This window comes from Rhinopithecus roxellana, chromosome 13 (assembly GCF_007565055.1).
Source record: "Rhinopithecus roxellana isolate Shanxi Qingling chromosome 13, ASM756505v1, whole genome shotgun sequence".
Lineage (NCBI taxonomy): Eukaryota > Metazoa > Chordata > Mammalia > Primates > Cercopithecidae > Rhinopithecus > Rhinopithecus roxellana.
This window is the reverse complement of record NC_044561.1, coordinates 94,354,471-94,377,303: the sequence shown is the minus strand read 5'-3', so window position 1 is coordinate 94,377,303 and position 22,833 is coordinate 94,354,471. Positions and strand designations below refer to the sequence as shown.

Here is a 22,833-nt window from a genome sequence, read left to right as displayed (position 1 = left end):
AGGAATGGCAGCCTCATTTTTAACTCTTAGTAATTAAAAATGGAAACATTTAAATAGGGAGAGAAGGAAGTTATAGTATGGAATTCAAGATAGTGCACTTGATTTCCTCATACCTGGGGAGTCACATGGGTTTACGAGACTCCTCAATTGTTTGATGTTTTGTTTAAAAGATAAAACAACAAAATGAGCTTTCCCTTTCATCTATACAAGAGTCCATGAAGAAGCCTCCTTCTCTTATGTCATAATTCACAGGCCAAAGAGTTGAGTTTGAGTATATAATTACTCATCTAGATATATTTACAAAATGCTAGTAATTTTACTGGTAGTAGCTCATTTATTTTGGGTGTGATGGTGCGTGGTCCTAGCTATTTGGGAGGCTGTGGCTAACGAGCCTCCTGAGTCCAAGAGTTTGAGGCTGCAGTGAGCTACGATCATGCCACTTCACTCCAGCCTGGGCAATAGAGTGAGACCCTATCTCAAACAAACAAGCAAAACTAATTGATGTTGAATTCTTCCTATATGTCAGCTAGCATTTCAGCACTTTACCTGTTTCACCATTTATCTTCGCAATAACCTTTTGAAATAGGTACTATCCTTCTCTCCATTTCACAAATGAGGGAACCAAGGCGTAAGGATTCTAAGTAATTTGTCTAAAGTCACATGGCAAGGAAGTTTCCAAGCTAGGATTCAAACCCAGGCTATTATAATCACTATACTACAAGTATTTTCAAACAGTGTTTCCCAAGTATCACTCATACAGATACCATCTGCATGCTTTTTGCCATAGTTGTATTTTACTTCTATTATTATGTAATGTTTCTCACTTTTTTTTTTTTTGAGGCAGAGTCTTGCTCTGTTGCCCAAGCTGTAGTGTGGTGGCATGATCTCAGCTCACTGTAGCCTCCACCTCCTGGGTTCAAGTGATCTTCCTGCCTCAGCCTCCCAAGTAGCTGGGACTATGGGCAAGCGTCACCACACCTGGCTAATTTTTGTATTTTTTTAGTAGATTTGGGGTTTCACCATGCTGGCCAGGCTTGTCTCACACTCCTGACCTCATGTAATCCACTCTCCTTGGCCTCCCAAAGTGCTGCAATTGCAGGCGTGAGCCACTGCGCCTGGCCACTCTCACCTTTTTTTTTTTTTTTAAACATACAAAACAGTATTTAAAAGAGAAACCTTACACCTCTGTCTTAAATGGAAAATTATTAGGTGCTGCAAATAGTAGATACCCAATAAAAACTAAACAGTGAAAACCATTTAGTGTTATTCAATCCTAAGTAGATACCACTGGCTGTTGAAAACCCTGAGTCAGAGTACGTCCTTTCTTTATCGAGACAGAGAGATTTTAAAGACATGCTCTTACGGGATTGAGACGATTTGATGCAATCAGTTCAGAATCAGGGATTAAATTTTTCTACTAGGAGATTCTGTCTTATTCCATGCTGAATCTGTAAATCATCTAAAATCACCTTGTAGTTTATTAGTGTTAATGGCTCCTACACTCTGAGAATCACTTGTCTAAAATACAAAGATGTTGTACTGTTTTTAGAATTATCTTAGGGAAAGTGAAGCGGAAAGATGTTTAAATGAATTCAGGCCTGTATTATTAAGTCAATCCAAGTAAAGCTATTATCTGAATGATTAGCCCTAAAGTCCCTTACCACTTTATCTGGTCTCTAGAAGACCAGTTTAGATTGCTTTGTGGAAAGAACTATGGGTGATTTTTATCCAAGTTATTATCTAAGAAGGTGTGGTTACTCCTGAATTTTAAATCAGACTACTTAGAAAATGGCCTTAAATTGATCCTCGTTTTATCCTTGACAGATACTTATTAGTTGAAACATCAGAGAGCTTTAGGCTTTTTCAAGTACATGTTGGAGACCATTGGGACTAGAGTCCCTTTGTTACCAAGAGGACAGTGTATGATATCCATGATTAACATAGGATTATTATATGTTGATTAGAGTGCAAAAAGTAAAAGGTGTCTTTTCATCTCTGAGTTTAAAATAAATGAAGAGATTTAGCATGTTTTTGTGTGATAAGAGGGATCTTCTTAATTCCCAAGACCTCTTTAAAAGCAATTCATGGACATACTTAAGACTCATCAGTTGAACAATAAGTTAATCTGCGTCTGAAGGTTTTGCTGATTATCTGATCATAAAATTTCCCTGTATTCTGATTATGTTTTTCTCATGCCTTTTACAGTATATGAATTCTTAATCAAGATGATTCTGTTAGCAGTAGCTTCTCCATACACAGTGAGCCCAGGAGGGGAGACAGCTTGGCTTGATGAAAGTTTTTACAGACATAAAGATGGTGAATGAAACTGGCTTCATCTTGCTCAGTATCTATTTTGAGATATTATATTTAAATACTAAACATTAATATTAAATATTATGGTTCCAAAGGAGTATAATATGTTGCTGTTCCAAACAGGCAAGATATTAACTGTGGCTTGCATGGATGGTGAAATTATTACAATGGTCTATTACTGTTCAGTGTGCTCGTGAACTTCAGAAAGCTTCTGATAGATTTTAGGCCTGTTTAGTTACCCATAGTTAGGGAGAAGAGGTGGCCATACTACAGGAAGACAAGCTATACGTCCCTCCACACTAAAGCTGCTATAGGACTTGTGTTGCCAAGGGGCTGCTGCTCAGTTCTAGCCATGACAGCAGGGTGAGCTGGATCCACCGCCGTTTGGTGGCATGATAGAGACCACCTTTATTTGCAGGTTTCATCTGATTAGTAGAGAATTGTGGCCACGGGGTGGAGGGGGGCAGTCTGTAACATTTGCTATGGCTTATTTAGATGCAGCCCTTAATTGTACTACCCTGCCCTGGGCTAGGTTTTGGAAACCAGAGTTGGTTAGAAGTGTGTCCTGGCTTGGTGAAAAAGATGAAAGAAGTTCAGGATAGTTAGGTCCTCAAGGAAGTGGACCATGTCTGTTTACTCATCCATATATACCTGGCACCTGATGCATTGCTGGGAGCATAGTGGGCACTCAGTAGATACGTGTTGAGTAAATGAAGGCACAGAGTTAAATTGGGCAGCTGATGTTTTTGGTATTTTATAATTTTTGCTTGGTGACAGGAAACCACAACAAAATATGTGCCTGTGTGTGTGTATGCATGTTTTATAGCTTCTTCAAGAAATAGAATTAATTTCAGTTTTTGCAACTAAAAAAGAATGCAGAAAGTGAGCTTGGAGTGAGGAGCTGGTTTCTTATAATGACAGAGAATAGTTACAAGCTGTTTTCTAGACCGAGGCAAACAAAGGTGGAGGTAACTTCTGCCCCTTTGTTCTATGTATCTTTGTGAGAAGGGAGAGCCTGCAAGGGTTTAGAAAAGGGAGAAGCCTTGTGGAAAACAGAGAGGTTTCTTCTGGACTTCAGGTATGGAGGATTAGCAGAACATACTAGAAAATAAGGTTCTTTCTCTTGGGAAATTACTCATGCTGGCAGCCTGAAATAGCATGAAAAGGACTTTTAGTAGTGGCAGGCCTTCAGATAGTTTGCTAGAGAGGAGAAGTGCTTCCAAGTTGAGTGAAAGCAGAAAGCGAGCCAGAGTTGCATTAGCAAGTGATTCAAACAATGAAATCTCAAGCAGCAAGGCAGCTGACATCTCAACACTGACTCTGTCAGGCCATGGGTTAGACAGATAAAATATTAATTATTTTTGAGACAGCGATTATTTGAGATATGTAAAAGTTTTTAGATAGATATCATTATCCTGATTTTACAAATAAGGAAACAAGTTTATAAGATTTGTAATTAGTCCAATACCCCATAAACAGCTGGTACATAATGGGGCTAGGGTTTGAACACAGCTTATTTGATTTGAAAACCTAGGTTCTTTCCACATGTTAAGTCATCCGTTGCCTTTTTTAGAATTGCGTTTTACAGTTAGCATTTATCCTAAGTGGTTCATAGTTTTTACCAATTTTAAAGGGAAAGTTCTAGTTTTATAGGGAAGATAACATTGGCTTGTGAACTCAGTAAGAAAATGGAGAGTAGAGAGGTTAACTTGTTCAAAATCAAATTGCTCTGATGCCACCCCAGGTTTGTTGGAGTGCAGTCCGCTGCTCCTACCTACCATGTTGTGCTGTCTGGTTGATTTTACCACCCAGGAGCTATTGTTTACCAGTATTTGGTGCTCATAGGAAAGTTTAACTTGCAGCCATTGCCAGTGCACAAATCATATTCTGTGAAATAAATTTTATTTTATTGACTCGAGGAGACAAAGATGAAGCTATGTCTTCTGAATAATACCCAGCATTGCTTGTATTGGACTTTGTATATTTTTTTCTTGGAGTAGAATAAAATATGCAGACAAAAGAACTTATGAAGGATTTTTATTGTTCTGTGAATTCTAACTTGAAAGATAACTGCTTTTTCAGTTTTTAGATTCTATGAAAAAGAGTGTTTGTTACCTGGTGAATCAAAACAGAGGTTCCATTCTGTGATATGAAAAGATAATTATTAATAAACTAAAATTAAATAACACTAATACTATTGGCAGAATGCATTAATGCCGATAGTCACTGATATTATAATAGATGTTTAATGCAACCAGCATGAAGAGCTGGAGGAACACTGATGAGAATATTAATTCATATGATATTTAAGTTTATCTCCTTTATTTCTTTGGCATGTTCTTTTTTCTTTCTGTCAAATATTTTAGTTTCATGATTCATTAGGGTGGATGACCCAGGCAGACAGAATTGGCAGTGTTTATTAGAATGTCACACCATGCTTTAAAATAATGTTCTGCGCTAATTTGTACCTTGTTCCCTGGAACAATGAGTTGATTTCACCCTCAGCATCCTAGGTTGTCAGCTTTAAAGTCAATCTTTTGCAAGATTGAAAGGATCAGGGGCATTATTACATAATTGTTTTGTCTTTAATCCATAGACTTTTGGAGGAAAAGGAAGTAAAAGTGTGGCGATTTGCGTGTGTTTTGGGTATTGGGCAAGAGGAAGGAAAGAGGCAGAGGTATACCTGTACCTAAAAAGTTTTCTTAACTGTCACTTCATGGTGAATGAATATGTTGGTGCTTTCTTAAACTCCTCGGTAATGAGAGTCAAAAAACAGATTCAATATGCTATTCAGAGCTACTAGGGGAAAAGATGCTGTTTATTTATATTGAAGGGAATTGGAAAGGATGGTATTTGCTCTGGAAACACAGCCTTCGTTCGTGTTTACTAGTCCTACAGTAGTTACATTCATCAATGATGTTTTGTTTTCTAGAATATACAGCATCCTCCATGTTTTTTTCTTTCTATAATTTACATGTATGTTGTGTTTTTCCTTTTTTGTGGTAATAAATTTTTGTAAATGTGAATAATAAATATATTATACCAGTGCATCTTGTGGAGGTGCAGTATCAAGCCATCTGTACCAGTTCATTTTTAAAAAAAAAAGCTTAAAAGCCTTTTCTTATTCTCGGTAAAAATGTTTTTAGTCTTACTTTACATATTATTCTAAAAAGCTGTTTTTTTAAATTTACAGACCTTTCCAGGGGTATGCTGGTAAACATTTAACCACTGGTGGGGTGGAGCTGATTTGCATTTTTGTCAATTTCTTATTAAATATTCTTACCATGGCCAATTAAATATTCTTACCATGGCCAATTTTAAGCTAGCAATTTGACATCACTGAACCTGGGGATGGGAAGAGATACATACAGCTGTCTTTTGCAGGCCAAGGAAGCTGGCTCAGCCACTGATTTTAGTACCAAGAGATTGGAAAGGGAGAAATGGCTAGAAGGGGTAGTGGAGAGGTAGAAAACTAAAGAATGTAGAAAATAATAAGAAACTAAATTGGGAGATGGGTTTCTGCTAAAGGAACTTGAGTAAACATGTCGACTCTGTTTTCTGAAACTGCCAGGATGAAAAAAATAACTAAAAGTGGAGGGAAATTTTTCACTAAAAGTAGAGAATGGCTAAAGCCCAAATATTAAGCCTCTGAAGAATATCTGCCAAATTTTGAGCAAATCTGAGCACAGTCAAAATATGTGTCTCCTAGCTCCCCAGCTGGTGGATTTTTTGCAAGGCTATGGCCAAAATCCCTAATTGGGAACAGAGAGGTTGAAGCCTCAGGTGGGTTCCTGGAGAAGCAGAGCTTGTTTCTCCTTTGATGTTTTTTTCATAGAGTATACAATATCCTCCATGTTTGTTTTCCCTTTCTATAATTTATGGTTATATTCTGTTTCTTCTTTTTTGTGGTAATAAATTTTTGTAAATGGGAATAATATAATAAAATGTTGTGCTTGTAGATGTATTCACTTTAGACAGTATCTGTTGAGTTCTAAATATGAAAATTTTTAAAAGTGAACATTCATATTTTCTTCCATTTTTCCAATCTCTTTATCATGTTACTTATTATCTTTTACATGATCATGATTTATCACATTTTTATTACATTCTATATACTGTAACTGGCCTCCATTTCATATTGAAGTAAATTACGTTGCAAACATCAGAACAACAGAAAATACCAAACCAGGAAGGATAATGAATTGAAGTAATAGAATTAAGATGACTCACCTTCTTATTAGAAATCATAATGTAAACGAAATGAGTTCATTTATTGGAAGGAAACCGTATTTTGCATGAGTCATTTAAAAAAGTGATTAGAGGCAAACTTAAAACTAAGCAGTGGTTTTAATTAATACAAAAGATGAAAGGTATTTTTACTTTTAACTTTATTCCTTCTGTGATCTGAACTTTTTCAATAAACTTGTGTTACTTTACCAATTAATTTTTAAGACATCCCAGGCTATATCCATTGATTATAATGAGACACAGCTGCATCGTTTTCATATCAAACAGTGACTCTGTTTCGCTCCCTGTTTTTTGTCACATGGCAGGCCTTCGGTAGATGGTGGCTGAAAGAACATTTTCTCAAGATGTTATAGTGTTATTATGATGTGTATCTAATAGTTGCCCCAAGCTTTGGATTCCGTTTTTTTCTTTTTTGATTTGCATGCACCCTCATGAGGGAAGTGATTTTATTGCTGTTTTACAGATGAAGAAACTGGGGCTCAGGGAAATTAAGCGACTTGCCCAACATCAAACCATCCCATGTCTTCTGAATCATTTTTTAAGTAAAATATTTTTCTCATCATATGACAGTCTCTTAAATACAATATTTTAGTTGTGATTCTGTTGACTGATTAGAATCTGTATAAACTAGACATTTTAAAATTATATTAAATATTTTCTTTCTAGGAGCATGAGAAGAGTATAACTCAATTTAGAAAGATTTCAATCTCTCAGGGGGCATGGTTGGGAAAAATAACTTGTGTGAAGTAGTTTGTTCTTTGGTAGTCAAGCGGATGAATATATGCAGTGCTGACTTAATTATCTTTGTGGAGTAGCCGTGAACCTCCTGTCTATTCTGGTGGTTCTATCCTGAAAACTCTCTCTTCAATATAAATAAGAACAATAGACTGTCAGGAGATTGCTAGGGAGGTGGAGGGAACTGCGGGATGCTAGGACTGGAGACTGATGGAAACGTTTGAGGTGGAGTCAGGTTTTACACGTGGTTTTTTAGAGGTGCCGTGACTCAGTTTCTTCCTCTTGAGTCTGCCTGTGCAAAAGTGGTTGAAATGTGCACATATGCATGCAAACGCGATTACATTTGGGTGGTGTTTTTTATGGTTACTTCTAGCCTGCATCAGTGTTTTGGCTTGGGTGCCCACTCTGTAGGATATATTGGCTGAATGTTCATCTCTGAGGTCTGACAGTCAGCTTTTGAGGGCAAATGGATGGCCACAGTACAGGCACATACCCGCTATAGCAACTGCCGAGTTTCAAAACAAAATGTCCAGCTTCTTGAGGGCACAAACCTTGCTGTTTCTTGTATTTTCTAGTGTAATGCAAAGAATCTACTAAATATCTACTAAATACCTGTAGGGTGTGCTTCCATTCCCCATACTTTAATTTGGGAAAGCTTTATAATAGTGTGAAATCTAGTACTGATCACACTGTAATTTTTAGAGATAGTAGTACAAGTTGGGACAGATGCGGAGCCTAATAATTTAATGATTTTACTAAATGCATTAGAAACTTGTCACAATGTCAGTTTGGTGGATTAAAAATTGGGAAATGAAATCTGGAGTTTTTAGCATTTCCCAAATCTTTCTCACAAAATACAGTTCTTTTTGGATGCCTCTCAAATAAAGGGTCCTACGATTAACTAAATGTGGGAGACACAGCATAAAATAATCTCTTCTAACAGATTTGTAATGAATATAAGCATAGTAAAAACTTGGAGAAATCCTACAGTATAGAATTCCATTTATATTAGTGTAGATTGGCCATCCTAAAACTTCATCCTGGAACCTTGTTTTGCAGAACATTTTCCATTCTGTGAGCATTTTGGGAAATGCCAAATTTTTTATTGTAATGCTGTCACAGATGGATGGGTAAACCTGGGGGGATATGTGTGTGTGTGTGTGTGTGTATGTGTGTGTGTGTGTTAGTGTGTTACTTTGATGTAGAATTAAAATCCTCTTGAGCTACACCAACAGGACAAAAGTCTCATCATTTTACTGTCTGTGCAAGGGAGAGAATCTCTAGATCTCATTTTAGACATTAGTTCTTAATTATTTTTCTTTATATCAGTGTTACTTGTAACTTAAAAATTTTTGAAGTTTTATTTTATTTCTTGAACTCTGCAGGTATTATAAAGGAGAAAAACATGGAAAAGGTGCCAGCCCGATTGGGGAGGTGGGAATAAAGATTATGAAAATATTATAACCAAGTTACTACATTTCCTGAATCGTGGGCAATCAGTTGTGCCTTTCTTTCAGTTTATATCTTGAATTTTTTGTGCCCTTCAGTATAGAAAAAAACAAAGATTTGTTTTAAGAAAGAGTTCAGGTGTGGGCTTCCAATTTTACTCTTCCTATTATAAACAAACACCCAACCTCTGATCAGATGGCTCTTCTTGTTATGTTTGGGGCCTCTTCCTCATTCCCGGGCAGTGTTCCTCGGCAGTATGCCTGTGACAAGCGTTTGCTGTATTTGTTGTTCTGCTTAGGGTAGTTGAAAGAGTCTCTCTCAGCCATTCTGTCTGGATATTTTGTTGTGGCTGTGGGCACTGTTTGCCCAGCCTCTCACTTTGTAGCAGAGGGGTGGGAGTCTGCGTCAGAGGACCAGCGTTATAGTCCCTGGCTGCTCCGATTCATTCATCCCGAGGCTCCTACCCCTTCCTGTTCTGGAAGGAGCGAGCTTATCTAGACCTGTGATTGCCTCTGAAGTTCTCCACCTGCCTCAGGCGTGCTCTCCAGTGCCTGTTTCTGACTGAGTGAGGTTGAAATCCTACTGACTCTTTTTCAGGTAAGAAAGCATACTGAAAAATAGCTTTGGGAATAGCAGTTCAGATTTATATAGGGGGAACAGTTTTGATGAATTTATGGTTTCTATTGCTTGTAGAGGGCTCTCACAGTTTTATTTTCATGGTCCCTGAAAGTAAGCAGATATAGTTGTATTTAGTTATAGAAAATACTGTATTGCTTAGAGCAGCCAAACTTTTCATGAAAATTGTTATATTTATTAATTATTACTTTTTTCTTTAGACTTTCTTACAAGAGAGAAATTGAAGACAAAATTTTGCCAACAAAGTATATTAGACACTATGATTTTGTGCTAATTTTGGCATCAATTAGATATTTATTTTAATGTCTCTTTTTATAAAATTTTCCTAAACCTAACTGTAACTCAAATAGAGTTTTCCATAAGACATGTAGAAGTATGATTTGCTTGGCTGGTAGGATTTCTTGGTATGTTTTATTTATCACACTCCATATTTTAAAAATTAGTTGTGTATGGGGACAGGGGATATATGGGAAATCTCTGTACCTTCTGCTCAATTTAGCTATGAACATAAAACTGCTCTAGGAAATAAGGTCTATTAAAAAACGACCCAGTCTCTTGATAATACTTTCTGTGAATACTTAAATATAACGTGACGAAGCACAGATGATGTTAAACATTTTTTATAAGGCATACATTTTAAAAAGCTAATTCATTTTTATTTTTCATAATTAGTAATGAAAATATGGGACGTATTTCAATATTTTGTTTTGATTGCCAGTTTTTTTGTTCAACCATATTCAGATAGGCAAAATGATTATTTTCAAGTCTCTTTTCCTGAATAAGAAGTGAGAATAAAAATATACTTTGAACATGAACATGTACTTATTCATTGTCTTAGAAAGTTAATCAGCCATTATGTAAAATTCCTTTCTGAAATCAGAGAGTAAAAAATAAAAACAAAGAAAGTTGGTTTGTGTATTTGGTAATTATGTTTCTAAAACCCATTTTTTCATATAATATGCACATGTTCATGGACAGAGGAGTGATGCAGAAGTATGAAACTTGTAGTTAGTACAGAATAATTGGCTTCAAATGGCTTTAGAAAAATATTTCATATTTGCATACTTTTTTTTTTAGTTAGGCATGCTTTAAACACACATGTAGTTATGAAATAAAAGGTGAAACCATGACTAGCCACAGATATTTGAGCATAAACAATCTTAATTGTAATGACTGAAGTAAAGAAAGCATGACCATTAAAATAAACTTATTTTCGACAGATTTATACATGTATACGTATACATATGTATACATTTATACATATGCATATCATACGCAACATTCTGTGGCTATTTTTAAGGGTGCGTGAAGAACTTTCACAGCTGTCTTTTATAGCTTAAACAGGGACAGTGGCCTAAGAATTCCTTTGATAGTTATTACCTGTTGGGAAAAAAAAACACTTTATTGGCTTCTTACGTTAAAGAGCAATTACATGCAAAGTGACCACTCTCCAAAGATACGGAGAATATTTCCAGACACATTAAAGCATATGAAACTTTCCAAATTTTCAACACAAGTTCCACTGTGTTTTATTTTTATAGACTCTCCGGGGGCTTTGGGGTAAGTTCTCTTATACAAATGGAGGCTAGAACTGAAGCATTATAGAGCAGGAGAAGGTGCTTCCAGGAGACAACGTGTGCAAGGCTTAATATTGCTTACCTGTTTACCTGCACCTGTCTTCTCTGAAGATAATGCTATTGATGAAGCTGCTGTTGAGAAGACCCAAGTAATTGAGACTCGGTCTATGGGCTTGTCGTCGGATCACTCCACTGCTTCCCACACTTCAATGTGTGTGAGAATCATTTGTCAATTTGTTAACTGCATATTGTACCACAGCAGGTATGGGGTGAGGCCTGAGATTCGACATTGCTAACAGGCTCCCAGGTGCTGCTGATGCCACCGTTTCAGGGACCACACTTTGACTAGCGAGGAACTGCACCACCAGATATCAAATAACTGCTCAGGTCATTGTTTTTCACTTAATGGACATTGTCTATCCATAGTAGGCAGTCAGTTTGTGAAGCTCATGACTGAGATGTAATTGAGGGGAATCGACTAGCCGGAGACACTGGCCCCTTCACGGCTGATATAACTGATGATGTGTGGTCTGTTGTTTTCTCTGGAAGAAATGTGTGGGGTTGTCACCTCTGCTGAACTTCCACAGCAGTCTTTTCCAGGACTCGTTATCCTTGGTAGCCCCAGCTCCTGCCTGTCAGTTCGTCTCCCTTTGCGGTTGCTGCAACCACCAAGGGCTCATCCTCTTCTCCTGTCTGCCCTCATGTCCTGCCAATCAGGAGCCTTTTAAATGCATTGAGTTTGATTTGCCTCTTGAACCTGAGTCTTCTGTGGCATCCTCTGTCCAATCTGGCTTGCCGGTGCTCCACTTTAGCTCCCTGTGAATTTAGATATAGAAACTTTATTTGTGAGGAACTGCTTCCTTCCTCTCAGTTACACACAATTTTCCAATTTAATAATACAGTTTTGGGCAGTTGATTTTTGTAAAAACTTTCCACGTCTCAGCTTGTGAGATATGTGCCTAGAGTTTTCAATGTAAATACTTTGCCAGCCTGTAATTCCAGCACTTTGGGAGGCCAAAGCAGGAGGATTACTTGAGGTCAGGAGTTTGAGACCAGCCTGGCTAACATGGTGAAACCTCATCTCTACAAAAGAAAAAAAAAATTTAGCCCAGTGTGGTGTGGTGCACACCTGTAATCCCATCTACTGTGGAGGCTGAGGCAGGAGAATCGCTTGAAACCGGGAGGCAGAGGTTGCAGTAAGCCAAGACCGTGCCACTATGCTCCAGCCTGGATGACGGAGCAAGACTCTGTCTCATAAATAAATAAATAAATAAATAGATAGATAGATAGATACTTTGCTAGAGTTCTAGACACTGTGTGAATTGAACTCTTCAAGGGAAGGAAGTGGGCAGTGGGGTGCTGGTGTGATACTCCACATTCTTCAGTGATTCCTTTCCCATTGTACTTTCCTCCACAACACTGTTTATAAAAATTTCAAACATATAGTAATTTGAAAGAATTTTACAATGAACAACTGTATATTCACCACCTAGATTCTACCATTAACACTTTATTGCCTTTATTAGCTGTCTGTCCATCCACTTATCTCTCTGTCTTTCGCTGTCTTATTTTTGATGCATTTAAAAATAAACTGCAGGCATAGTTTGTATATTCTAGCATGCTTATTATTATTAACTGGAGTTCAATATTTCTTATCAGTTTTTCATACGAAATTTCTATTCGATGAAATGCACACATCTTTACTTGTACATAGCTTGAACTTTCAACAAATGGATGCACCCAGATCAATCAGTCCTGGCAAGATATAGAACATTACCATCACCGGAGAAAGTTCCTGCATTCCTTCCCCAATCTTTGTTCTTTATTGAGTCTCCCCAAAGAAGGATTTACTGATTGCAAGTGATTTGTGGTTAGTTTATTTCTTCAACATTGTGCTTTGATCAGTTTTATTTCATGCAGGTTACTTTCATACTTAGGAATACATGTTGTACAACACTTACAAATTAATGTTTAGTTTGTTAGGACTAATTTGTGGTGTTCTTATTTCTGACAGAACTAAAGTTTTTTTTTTTTGAGACAGAGTCTTGCTCTGCCACCCAGGCTGGAGTGCAGTGGCCGGATCTCAGCTCACTGCAAGCTCCGCCTCCCGGGTTTACGCCATTCTCCTGCCTCAGCCTCCCGAGTAGCTGGGACTACAGGTGCCCGCCTCGTCGCCCGGCTAGTTTTTTGTATTTTTAAGTAGAGACGGGGTTTCACCGTATTAGCCAGGATGGTCTCGATCTCCTGACCTCGTGATCCGCCCGTCTCGGCCTCCCAAAGTGCTGGGATTACAGGCTTGAGCCACTGCGCCCGGCCAGAACTAAAGTTTTAACAACAGCAGCTTAGATTATCGGTTTTTTACTTGGTACAGATGTTTTCCAATGACTTTATTGATTCTTATCACGTTTTATGAGATGGCTGGTGAGATAACGTAAATAGAGACGCAAAGACATGGAGGTAAACCATGTTCTGAGAGGTTCTTTGGGCTGACACATCTGGTTTCTCTGGGTATAAAGAATCCCTCTTTCAGGCAGCTGTTTCCTATGAAGATTGTGTTTGAGGATGCAGTCATTTCATCATTTAGCCTGAAATGTAAGTTGGTTCACACTGCTTCTTCAGAAACAGAAAGCTCTGTCCTTGTAATAATCGTAACTCCATGTTTGTGGGCAGTAGTTTCAGTCAGCTTTACCTTTAGGTACCTAACAAGGACTGGAGTTGATTTGGATCTGCCCTGATGTGGGTTCACAGAACCGGTAAAACCTCAGCTATCCAGAAAGCTGATTGTCTGAATTGCTGGACTCTCAAAATGGTCTGGAGGCAGAAAGTTAAAACGTACCACAATCTCTTTGGTCATGAAGAAGCAGTTTTTGAATATCTAACATAGCAGCAGGGATATGGTCAAAAGTGAGTGATACCAGCACCATGAAGTGAGTTATACCAGCACCATGAAGTTGTTTAGGGGCTGTAAAGCGCTCACATTGAGTTCTTTGAAGGTACCATGAACCTCCCAATATTGGTTTGCTCCTTTTCACAAGTCACTACTTCAGTGGAATATGAGACTCATCTCTGAAAACTCACACAGCTCCTTAAGCTCTTATTCACACCTTGACATATTTAGTTTTTGTTTTTTTTTCGTGAATATGATTTATAAACAATGGGTTTATTCAGGTATTTTCTGCAAGAAATCCACATTATATAACTTGGAGTTACATATCATATGGTAGGTGCTCAGAAGCTTCTTTTACAGTCCCCCTTCTGAATGTTACAAAGAAATATATAGTGATTTTCAAAGGTACATCATTTAATAGACAGTTTATATTTTCTTGTTCACAAAAGAATGCAAGGAAATATTCCAGTAGTTTTAAAAAGTATAGTATGCGATCCTTAGAACCAAACTGCACAAATATTCAGCAGCTATCTATTCAAAAATTAAAACCAGAGACTGTATTTCATTAGGGCTAATGTATAGTTGACAACCTGTAGGCCAGAACAACAAGAATCTGTATGTGCATATTTACTCTAATCTTGTTTTCCAAGCTACTTAATTGATAGTTGCTTTTCTCTGAGAGGAAAGGACAGAGCAAGTTTTGCAAACACTTGCTGAAGTCAGTTTTGGTAAAAAAATAACTCAGAGAACCATGTTTCAAGAAAAATAAATTCAGGTTATAAATTTAAACATCATTCTACTGGGTTACAACAGTATCTGAGACTTGTACTTTAAATATTTCATCTGATGATGTCATTGGAGGCAGCAGAAGCATATTATCTGCATTTGTTTATGCAGTTGTGTATTATGTAAGTGGAGAATTGTGGGAAATAGTGACTATTTCCCCCTTCTCATAGTTTTAAGCCTTAATGGCATAGAAAGAAATATCAATTGATCTTCCATATTTGGCAGAGTGCTTGCATTGGTTATAAATTCATCATATAACAAAGGACCACCATTTATGCCGGTTTTAGTATGTTTTCAGCTTCAACTAAAACTTAAGATTCCATAATAAGAGAGAAGTCACCAAGCCAATTCCCTGCTGAGTGGAATATCTTACTCATTCTCTACATACATCCTACCTATCCTTCAAGATTCAGCATAAAACCTAACCTTGCTGAAGCTTTCCTCACTGCTATAAGTCAAATCCCTGACCATCTCTCCCTTTTCTAAGTGCATTTTGCATTGGCTTATAAACCTTTTGGTGTTACTCTCCTGTGTAGATAAAGACTGTTAATTACTCTCTAATTATATTTTATTTATTAGTCTTCGCATGTCTTCCCAGTGACAATGTAAAGTCCTCTGTGCAGAAACACTATCTTAACACCTATTTTGCATTTCCATTAACCTTTTCTTGTTTAGTGTTTTGGAAAGCTGTCATTTAATAAATATTGTTGGCTGAGTGCCTGAATGTTAAGAGAGGCCACTGTCTCTGCAAACATGATAAACCTCATTTTCCCCCTCCCCTGTCAGCTTACTCTAAGAACAGAATTAACAGAAGGATTATATTAAGGCAAAATAATTTGGGGTTTTCTGTTTTGTTTTTGTCTTTGTTTTTAAAAGTTAATTCCATGTGTCTGGCCATGTTTCAGTAATAATGTTTGGCACTTTAATAATTCCTTTCATCTGCAAAGAGCAAATTGTTTTTCTAAAATAATTTCATTTTATAGAATGACTCTGTAGAGTAGGCTGACCCCATCCATGATCTAGAATATAAGAAAAATCTCACTCTGAGGTTCAGTTTCCAAAGACTTGGGAGCAGATGATGAACTTTGCTTTGCTTGCAGTGCCTCCTGGCTGTAAATGTAGGAGCTCTGTCAACAGCTGAACTCTTGGTTGGCCTTGCAAAGCTTTGATGTTGTCTGTGGTCTGGGGTGTAGCGTTGAGCCAGTAAAAGACATTGCATTGTTTTATCCATCCTATGTCCTTAGTTAGATGCATCACATGATTGGACCTACCCAATAAGAAAATAAAGAACAGCAGTCCATGTTTTGAAAATACTTTTTCATCCTGCACAGTGTTACTAGTTGCCAACTTTATGCAAACAGATTTACCTCATCTCCTAATAAATTAGAGGATCTGGCAAAATGCAGACTTGTGTTCTTCCTTTAGAGGAGACACACGCTCTTCAGTTCCACTCAGCATCCCTGAGACACCTGAATTAGTTTCCTGTTGTTGCTGCTGTAACAAACTGCTGTAAACTTCGTGACTTAAAACACAAATTTATTATCTTATACTTCTTGACATTGGTAGTCAAATAGGTCTGCAGGACTGTGTTTTTTTCTGGAGGTTCTGGGGGAGACGATGTATTCCTTGCCTTGTCCAGCTTCTTGAAGTTATGCACATCCCATAACTATGACTGAATCGCTCTGACCTCTGTTTCTATTGTCACATGTCTTTCTTTGATCCTTCTTCCTCTGTCTTTCATTTTTAAAGGATTTTTGTGATTACACTGAGCCCACTCAGATAATACAGAGTCACTTTTCTATCTCAGGATCCTTAATCTAATCATGTCTACAAAGCCCCCTTTGCCATGCAAGGTGACTATTTAGGGGTTCCATGTTCCACACCCCAAATTCACTTCCCAGCTGCCACCTTCAGTGAAGCCTTCAGGCTGTGACCTCTACAGTGCTGAAGAACTGGCATTGATTTCTATTTCCCTGGAGTTGGATGTTTATCCACCAAATAAGATGAGAATATTTATTTAAAAAATGGATTCTCCCCTGTCACAAATTACCACATATTGGTATATCTCATTTTTTAAATGTTATATTAAATAATTACAAAAAAATAAACAACCCTCCTTTCTTTCTTGGCTTGGTTTTGCTGCTGCTGCTGCTGCTTCTTGTTTTTTTTTATTTTTTATTTTTTTCTTTTCTGGAGACAGGGTCTCACTGTTGCCGAGCTTGGAGTTCAGTGGCATGATCATGGCTCACTTCAGCCTCAACCTCCCTGCCTCAAGGAATCCTTCTCCCTCAGCCTCCCTAGTAGCTAGGACCAAGGGCACGTACCACCATGGCTACCTAATTTTTAAAAAATTTTTGTAGAGACAGAGTCTTACTATGTTGGCCAATCTGGTCTCAAACTCCTGGGCTTAAGAAATCCTCTACCTCTGCCTCCCAAAGTGCTGGGATTACAGATGTCAGCCACTGCACCTGGCCTATTCTTCTTCTTTTTTTTTTCTTTTCAATTTTACCTGGCAATATTTTATGTTTCAAGTCTTTTTTACATTGTAGTTTTCTTTTCATCTACATTTCGTACTAATTAAGATGTTTCTTCCCTCCTTGATTCCTTGACTATTCATCTCTTTAAAGCCTAATTATTTTCCCCTGCGAAATTGCTGCTGCTGTTTCTGGTTTCCTTCTTTGTTTTTCCAACTTTTAATATAACTTCTTTTTACTCACTAGTCCTTCCTTCACAATTGTCTTATCTTTGCCATCTGACACTGGAAAATGATATACATTTTGAACTTATGACTGTCATTTATCAGCAGAACATAGTGTAATATTCACGTTTGCTAATAAGAGAGTGGCAAAATTAATGTCAGAAATACAGAAGCTACTTAGTAATCTAAGAATTGAGAAAAACTCATCTTTCCACAAATTATCTGAAGCAGGAACAATTTGTCCGTCTTCTTTTCTAAGAATCATGAAATTTTCTCTTTTGAGCTGTTTTATTGTTATGAATACTGATGGTGTAGCTCGTGAAATAAATAGATTTCTTTTTAGTTGATTCGTAGATACGCCATCCCAGAGCTATAGTAGGACATAGGTCCAGAAGAGCGGGTATACAGCACTGATTGTCACCATCAGCACCAGCATTACCTGGGAACTTGCTGGAAATGCAAATTGTCAGACCCCACCCCAGACCTACTGAATCAGAAGCTCTGGGAATGGGGCCCAGAAATCTATGTTCTAACAAGCTCTCCAGGTGATGATGAAGTGCAATCAAGTTTAAGAACCATCGGTGTTTTGTATTGTCACACTAGGGTGCTGGGGAGAAGGGTGATCTCTTCCAGGTCTCATTCTCCAGATCAGTTTATGGATTCACTTGTTTAGCTTCCAGGGATGTCACTTCCAAAAAACTACATTCTCCAAATATTTTTAGTTTCGATAAACAGTGCACTAAAGATTCTCAGTTCCAATAAACTGTCCAAGTAACCTTATTTCACCATGGAAAGAGTAATCTGTGGATTGGCATCAGGAAGAAATAGTCCTTCTTAGTTTAAGAGTGTACCCATAAGGCTTAAAGCCCAAGTTGTGCCAAACTAAATACAAATGTTATGCTGGAATGCACCAATTTATTCCTCTTAGGTAGGTCCATGTCTCATCCACAAAATTATGGCAATTCCAATTAAGTGATATGATATCAACTCACTGAAATCTTTAAAATGAATAGACAGCTCACTCTATGGAAAAAAGCTCTACTCTCTCCCCTCATCTGCCTCCTGCAGAATCATTCAAAGTAAACCCCATATCTACCACATAAGCCCATATTCATAGCAAATCAGATCATCCCTGACATTATCTCCAAATTTGGTGAAAAGTCCATTGGGCCTCGTAAAATATCTTAACTTTATTGAACTATAATTTACATGGAATGATATGGATCCATCTTTAGTGCTCATTTCGCATTGCGTGAGTCTTAGCAAACGTGTACACCACCACCACAATCACAATTTAGGACCTTTCTGCCACCTTAGAAAGCTTGTTCCAGTCTTTTTGAAGTCTGCGTTTCCCAACCCCTTAGCCCCAGGCAACCACTAGTCTGCTTTCCTGTCACTTTTAGATTCTTTTTGCTTTTTCTGGGATTTCATACAAATAGAACTATGTGTTCTTTTTCCTTTCAGAATTATGTTTCAGAGATTCCTCCATGCTATTGTTTCCTCTATAGATTTTTTACATTGCTCAATAATGTTCAATTGTGTGCACATTCTACCACTTATTTACCTATTGATGGACATGTGTGTATTTCCAGTGTCAGACTGTTAAGAGTAAAGTTCTTATGAACATTTGTGCACAAATATTTGTGTGGACATTTTTTATTTCTTTTGGGTAAATAAGAATGGAATGGCTGGGTGATGTGGTAGATGCATGATCAGATGCATAAGAAACTGCCAAATTGGTTTCTAAAATGGTTGAACTATTTTCATTCCATCCAGCAGTATCTGAGCATTTTCCCTAGGCCATTTTTACATGTGTTATCAGACAAATAGAAAAAAAACTTAATTTTATGTTGCTATCTACTGCATATTTATTTACATTATTACATAATGTATAATATACATTATATACACATTACATATATATGTAAATGTGTATTATACACACACACAGGGAAATGCATACATATTATATCATATGAAGAAGCACCAGTTTTAACAGTAAAATACGAGGTCTTACTTTATGCATACAATTCCAACCCATGAACATATACACAAAACCCTTAAACTACATATAAGTAATTTCTGTGTTTTCCTTGGTGTTTGTTTACTTTAGTCATTTGCTGGCCATTACTGACAGTCAAATAGTGAACTTTTAAGAAAAATAATAGAAACCCTAACATGAGGAAACTGTTAGAAGCTTTTTTCCTTCTGACTTGGGAAAGATAGCTACCACAGTTTTGGGGCTGTGACTTCCGGTATTGTATCTATGCAAAGTTTAAGAACTTCTGGGATAAGCAGTGGGCAAAGGGAGTGCAAATGGAGGAAACTGAGGAAGAATGATTATATAAGGAGCAACAATGATGGACTAGTGGTGAAGAAAGAAAGATTTTTCAAGGAGGGACTTGGAAATCAAATAAGGAATCAAATGAAGATGGAACCAGTGGCTGTGGCCCCATGGAGACAGAAAAAGTCAGATCTACACAGGTCATTGTGACACCAAGCAGAATGTGAAAAAAATATACCCAATAGAAATAAAAGCAGCATGTTAGTAGGGGCAGGAGAGCAGAGTAATAAAAATAACTTCATCTCTGTTTATGAAATGCTGGAATTGCTGAATAGTGTTCCTGGATTGCAGGAACAAACCATATGATTGAATGGTTTGGGTTTGTTTTATAGATTTTATCCTAAAGATTTGATGACTAATTAAACTACTGCTGTTAATTTGTGTCGAATGCCAAGCAGAGCCCCGGGACTGGACTGAGACAGGGCCAAGGTGCTAGTATAAATTTCAGTGACTCATCTCTTGTGTCTAAAATAGCAGTAGGCTTGGGGGCAAAATGTAATCAAGGGAGGAAGTCATTTTGACACATGTTCACCTTGAAAGCAACTTAGAACCAATGTAAGTAATTCAGTTTCTCAAGCTAGTATTGGAAAAGGGGTGTAGATGGATAAGGGTGGGAAATAGAAAGTGAGCTTGCATCAAATCGTGAAAGGCATTGTGTTGTATGCAAAGACGTTTTGATTTGATCCTACTTGTTTTCAAGATGAATTTAGGCATACACTTGGGCATAAATGAAAATATTCTAATGGGATACATGCAAGGGCTCAGAGATTCTTAAGGGATTACTTTCCATGTTTTAAACTTATATGTATACTCTTTCTTAAAACTGATCTGCCTAACACCTGCCTGTCCTCATCTCATTTTATAGAAGGAAGATACTTATCTTTCCAAAATATTAATTTGGTACATTGTCCTATGGTATAAAAACATTCCCAGTGCTAAACAGAAAAACACTATGTCTGCAACAAAACTGTGCTTAAAACATATTTGTAATATCAGTTGGTTGATAGTTAAAAATAATTTTGGCCAGGCCAGGTGGTTCACGCTTATAATCCCAGCACTTTGGGAGGCCGAGGCTGGTGGATCACCTGAGATCAGGAGTTCGAGACCATTCTGACCAACATGGTGAAACCACATCTCCACTAAAAGTACAAAAACATTAGCTGGGTGTGGTGGTGGGAGCCTGTAATCAATCCCAGGTACTCGGGAGGCTGAGGCAGGAGAATCGCTTGAATCCGGGAAGCGGAGGTTGCAGTGAACTGAGATCGCGCCATTGCACTCCAGCCTGGGCAACAAGAGTGAGACTTTGTCTCAAAAAATAAATAAATAAATGAAATAAATAAAAATAATTTTGAATTTGGATCACCTTCTGTGGTGGCATAAAACTCAAAAGGAGTTCAGAGATTGAAACTTTTCTTAGGGAAAAAACATTTATCAGCACTTATGTGAAGAAAAATGAAAAATTGGAATAAAATTGATGCTCAAACTTTGTTATTTTAGCGTTAAGTAATATCATAGATGTATGGATTAATTTTTTTTAAACCCTATCCATCTTATCAAGAGATATATTTCAAGTAAAGTTTTATATTTAATAATTATTTACTAAAATTATATTAATATGATATTTATGTGGTTTTTCTCAATTGCCTACTAGTGAAAACATGAGTATACCTGAATTAAAAGACATTATTTCACTCTTAGGGGCTAAATTCAAAGTAAATTTAAACTTAAAATTCTAAGTTATGTATATATTTTGTTGTATATAGGGATATATGATAGATCAACTAATAAAATACTTTTAGTCACAAAAATGTATTCATTAGGATAAAATTTTGCAGGGGAGGTAGAAAAGAAATAGAAAAAAGACATTGTAAAACATAAATGTTAAGTGTGAGCTTGCTTATTTTTAAATCATTATGGTGTTTAGATTCTAGATACATTTACATATATCTAACAGCTATTATGTTTAAACTGTCAACATTTAGAGCATTCCAGAAATTACATCTTTAACAACCCTTTTGAACTTATGATAAAAAAATTAAGATAACTTAAAATTGACTTTTGGTGAGTTTTTCTAGATTTGTCTAGAGGGGTATAGGCACAGATTTTTTTTTGTTGTTGTTGTTTTTTGTTTTTGTTTTTTTTTTTTTTTTTTTTTTTTTTTTGAGACGGAGTCTCGCTCTGCCACCCAGGCTGGAGCGCAGTGGCCGGATCTCAGCTCACTGCAAGCTCCGCCTCCCGGGTTCCCGCCATTCTCCTGCCTCAGCCTCCCGAGTAGCTGGGACTACAGGTGCCCGCCACCTCGCCCGGCTAGTTTTTTTGTATTTTTTAGTAGAGACGGGGTTTCACCGTGTTAGCCAGGATGGTCTCGATCTCCTGACCTCATGATCCGCCCGTCTCGGCCTCCCAAAGTGCTGGGATTACAGGCTTGAGCCACCGCGCCCGGCCTAGGCACAGATTTTTTGAGGACCACAGTTATGGGTAATGGGATATTACTGAAGGATTTTGAATAGGGGACTGTTTTCTAAGATTGGTGGCTTTGAAAGCGTATTTTTCCATTCTGCAGATGAATAGAGTGGCACATAGAGGCTGGGGTGATGGTAAACCAGGAGCAAGTAAAACAGTGAGGAGAAGAGAGAAGGAGAGTTCAAAGCATGAAAGGGAGTAGGAGACTCAATATCGCTGGCTTTTGAGGTGAAGTAATAGGGCCATGAGATTCCTTGGCTCATGGCCCCATTACTTCAAGGAATGTGGGTGGCTTCTAGAAGCTTGAATGACAATGAAATAGATGATTCCTCTAGAGCCTCCTTAAAGGAATGAAGCCTTGTTCCCATCTTGATTTTAGAGGTGAGATCCATGTTGCATTTCTGATCCACAGAACTGTAAGATGATAAATTTGTGTTGTTTAAAACCACTAGTTTGAATTTTGTTACAGGAGCAATAGAAAACGAATACAGCAGATTTACCCCGGTTTTCCACTGAGGAAGGAGATGAGTCACTTGATACTGAGTTAAGTATGCCAAAGGTTGGCATTCTAGACTTGTGGGCATGTTAGTCTCTGAGTACATGCTTGTTTTAGTGAATGAGAGAGAGCTGTTATGAAGAAGCATTTTATATGAAGCTTGCTTGTTTTCATTTCTCTACACCTCACTGTCCTCTTCCT

General features: G+C 37.5%; 1 protein-coding gene across 4 annotated transcripts in view; it reads left to right on the top strand.

Annotated features, from left to right (window-relative positions):
• The window catches only part of PLCB4 (phospholipase C beta 4), a 442,280-nt gene that overhangs the window by 91,973 nt on the left and 327,474 nt on the right, over positions 1-22,833 (top strand). The window contains exon 1 of one of the 4 annotated variants that reach the window (XM_030915442.1): positions 9,190-9,342. The exons of the other annotated variants lie outside the window; for them this stretch is intronic. The gene's annotated coding sequence lies outside the window, so the exon portion shown is untranslated. Of the gene's footprint in view, positions 1-9,189; positions 9,343-22,833 lie in introns of those variants that run through there. 4 annotated transcript variants of the gene reach the window in all.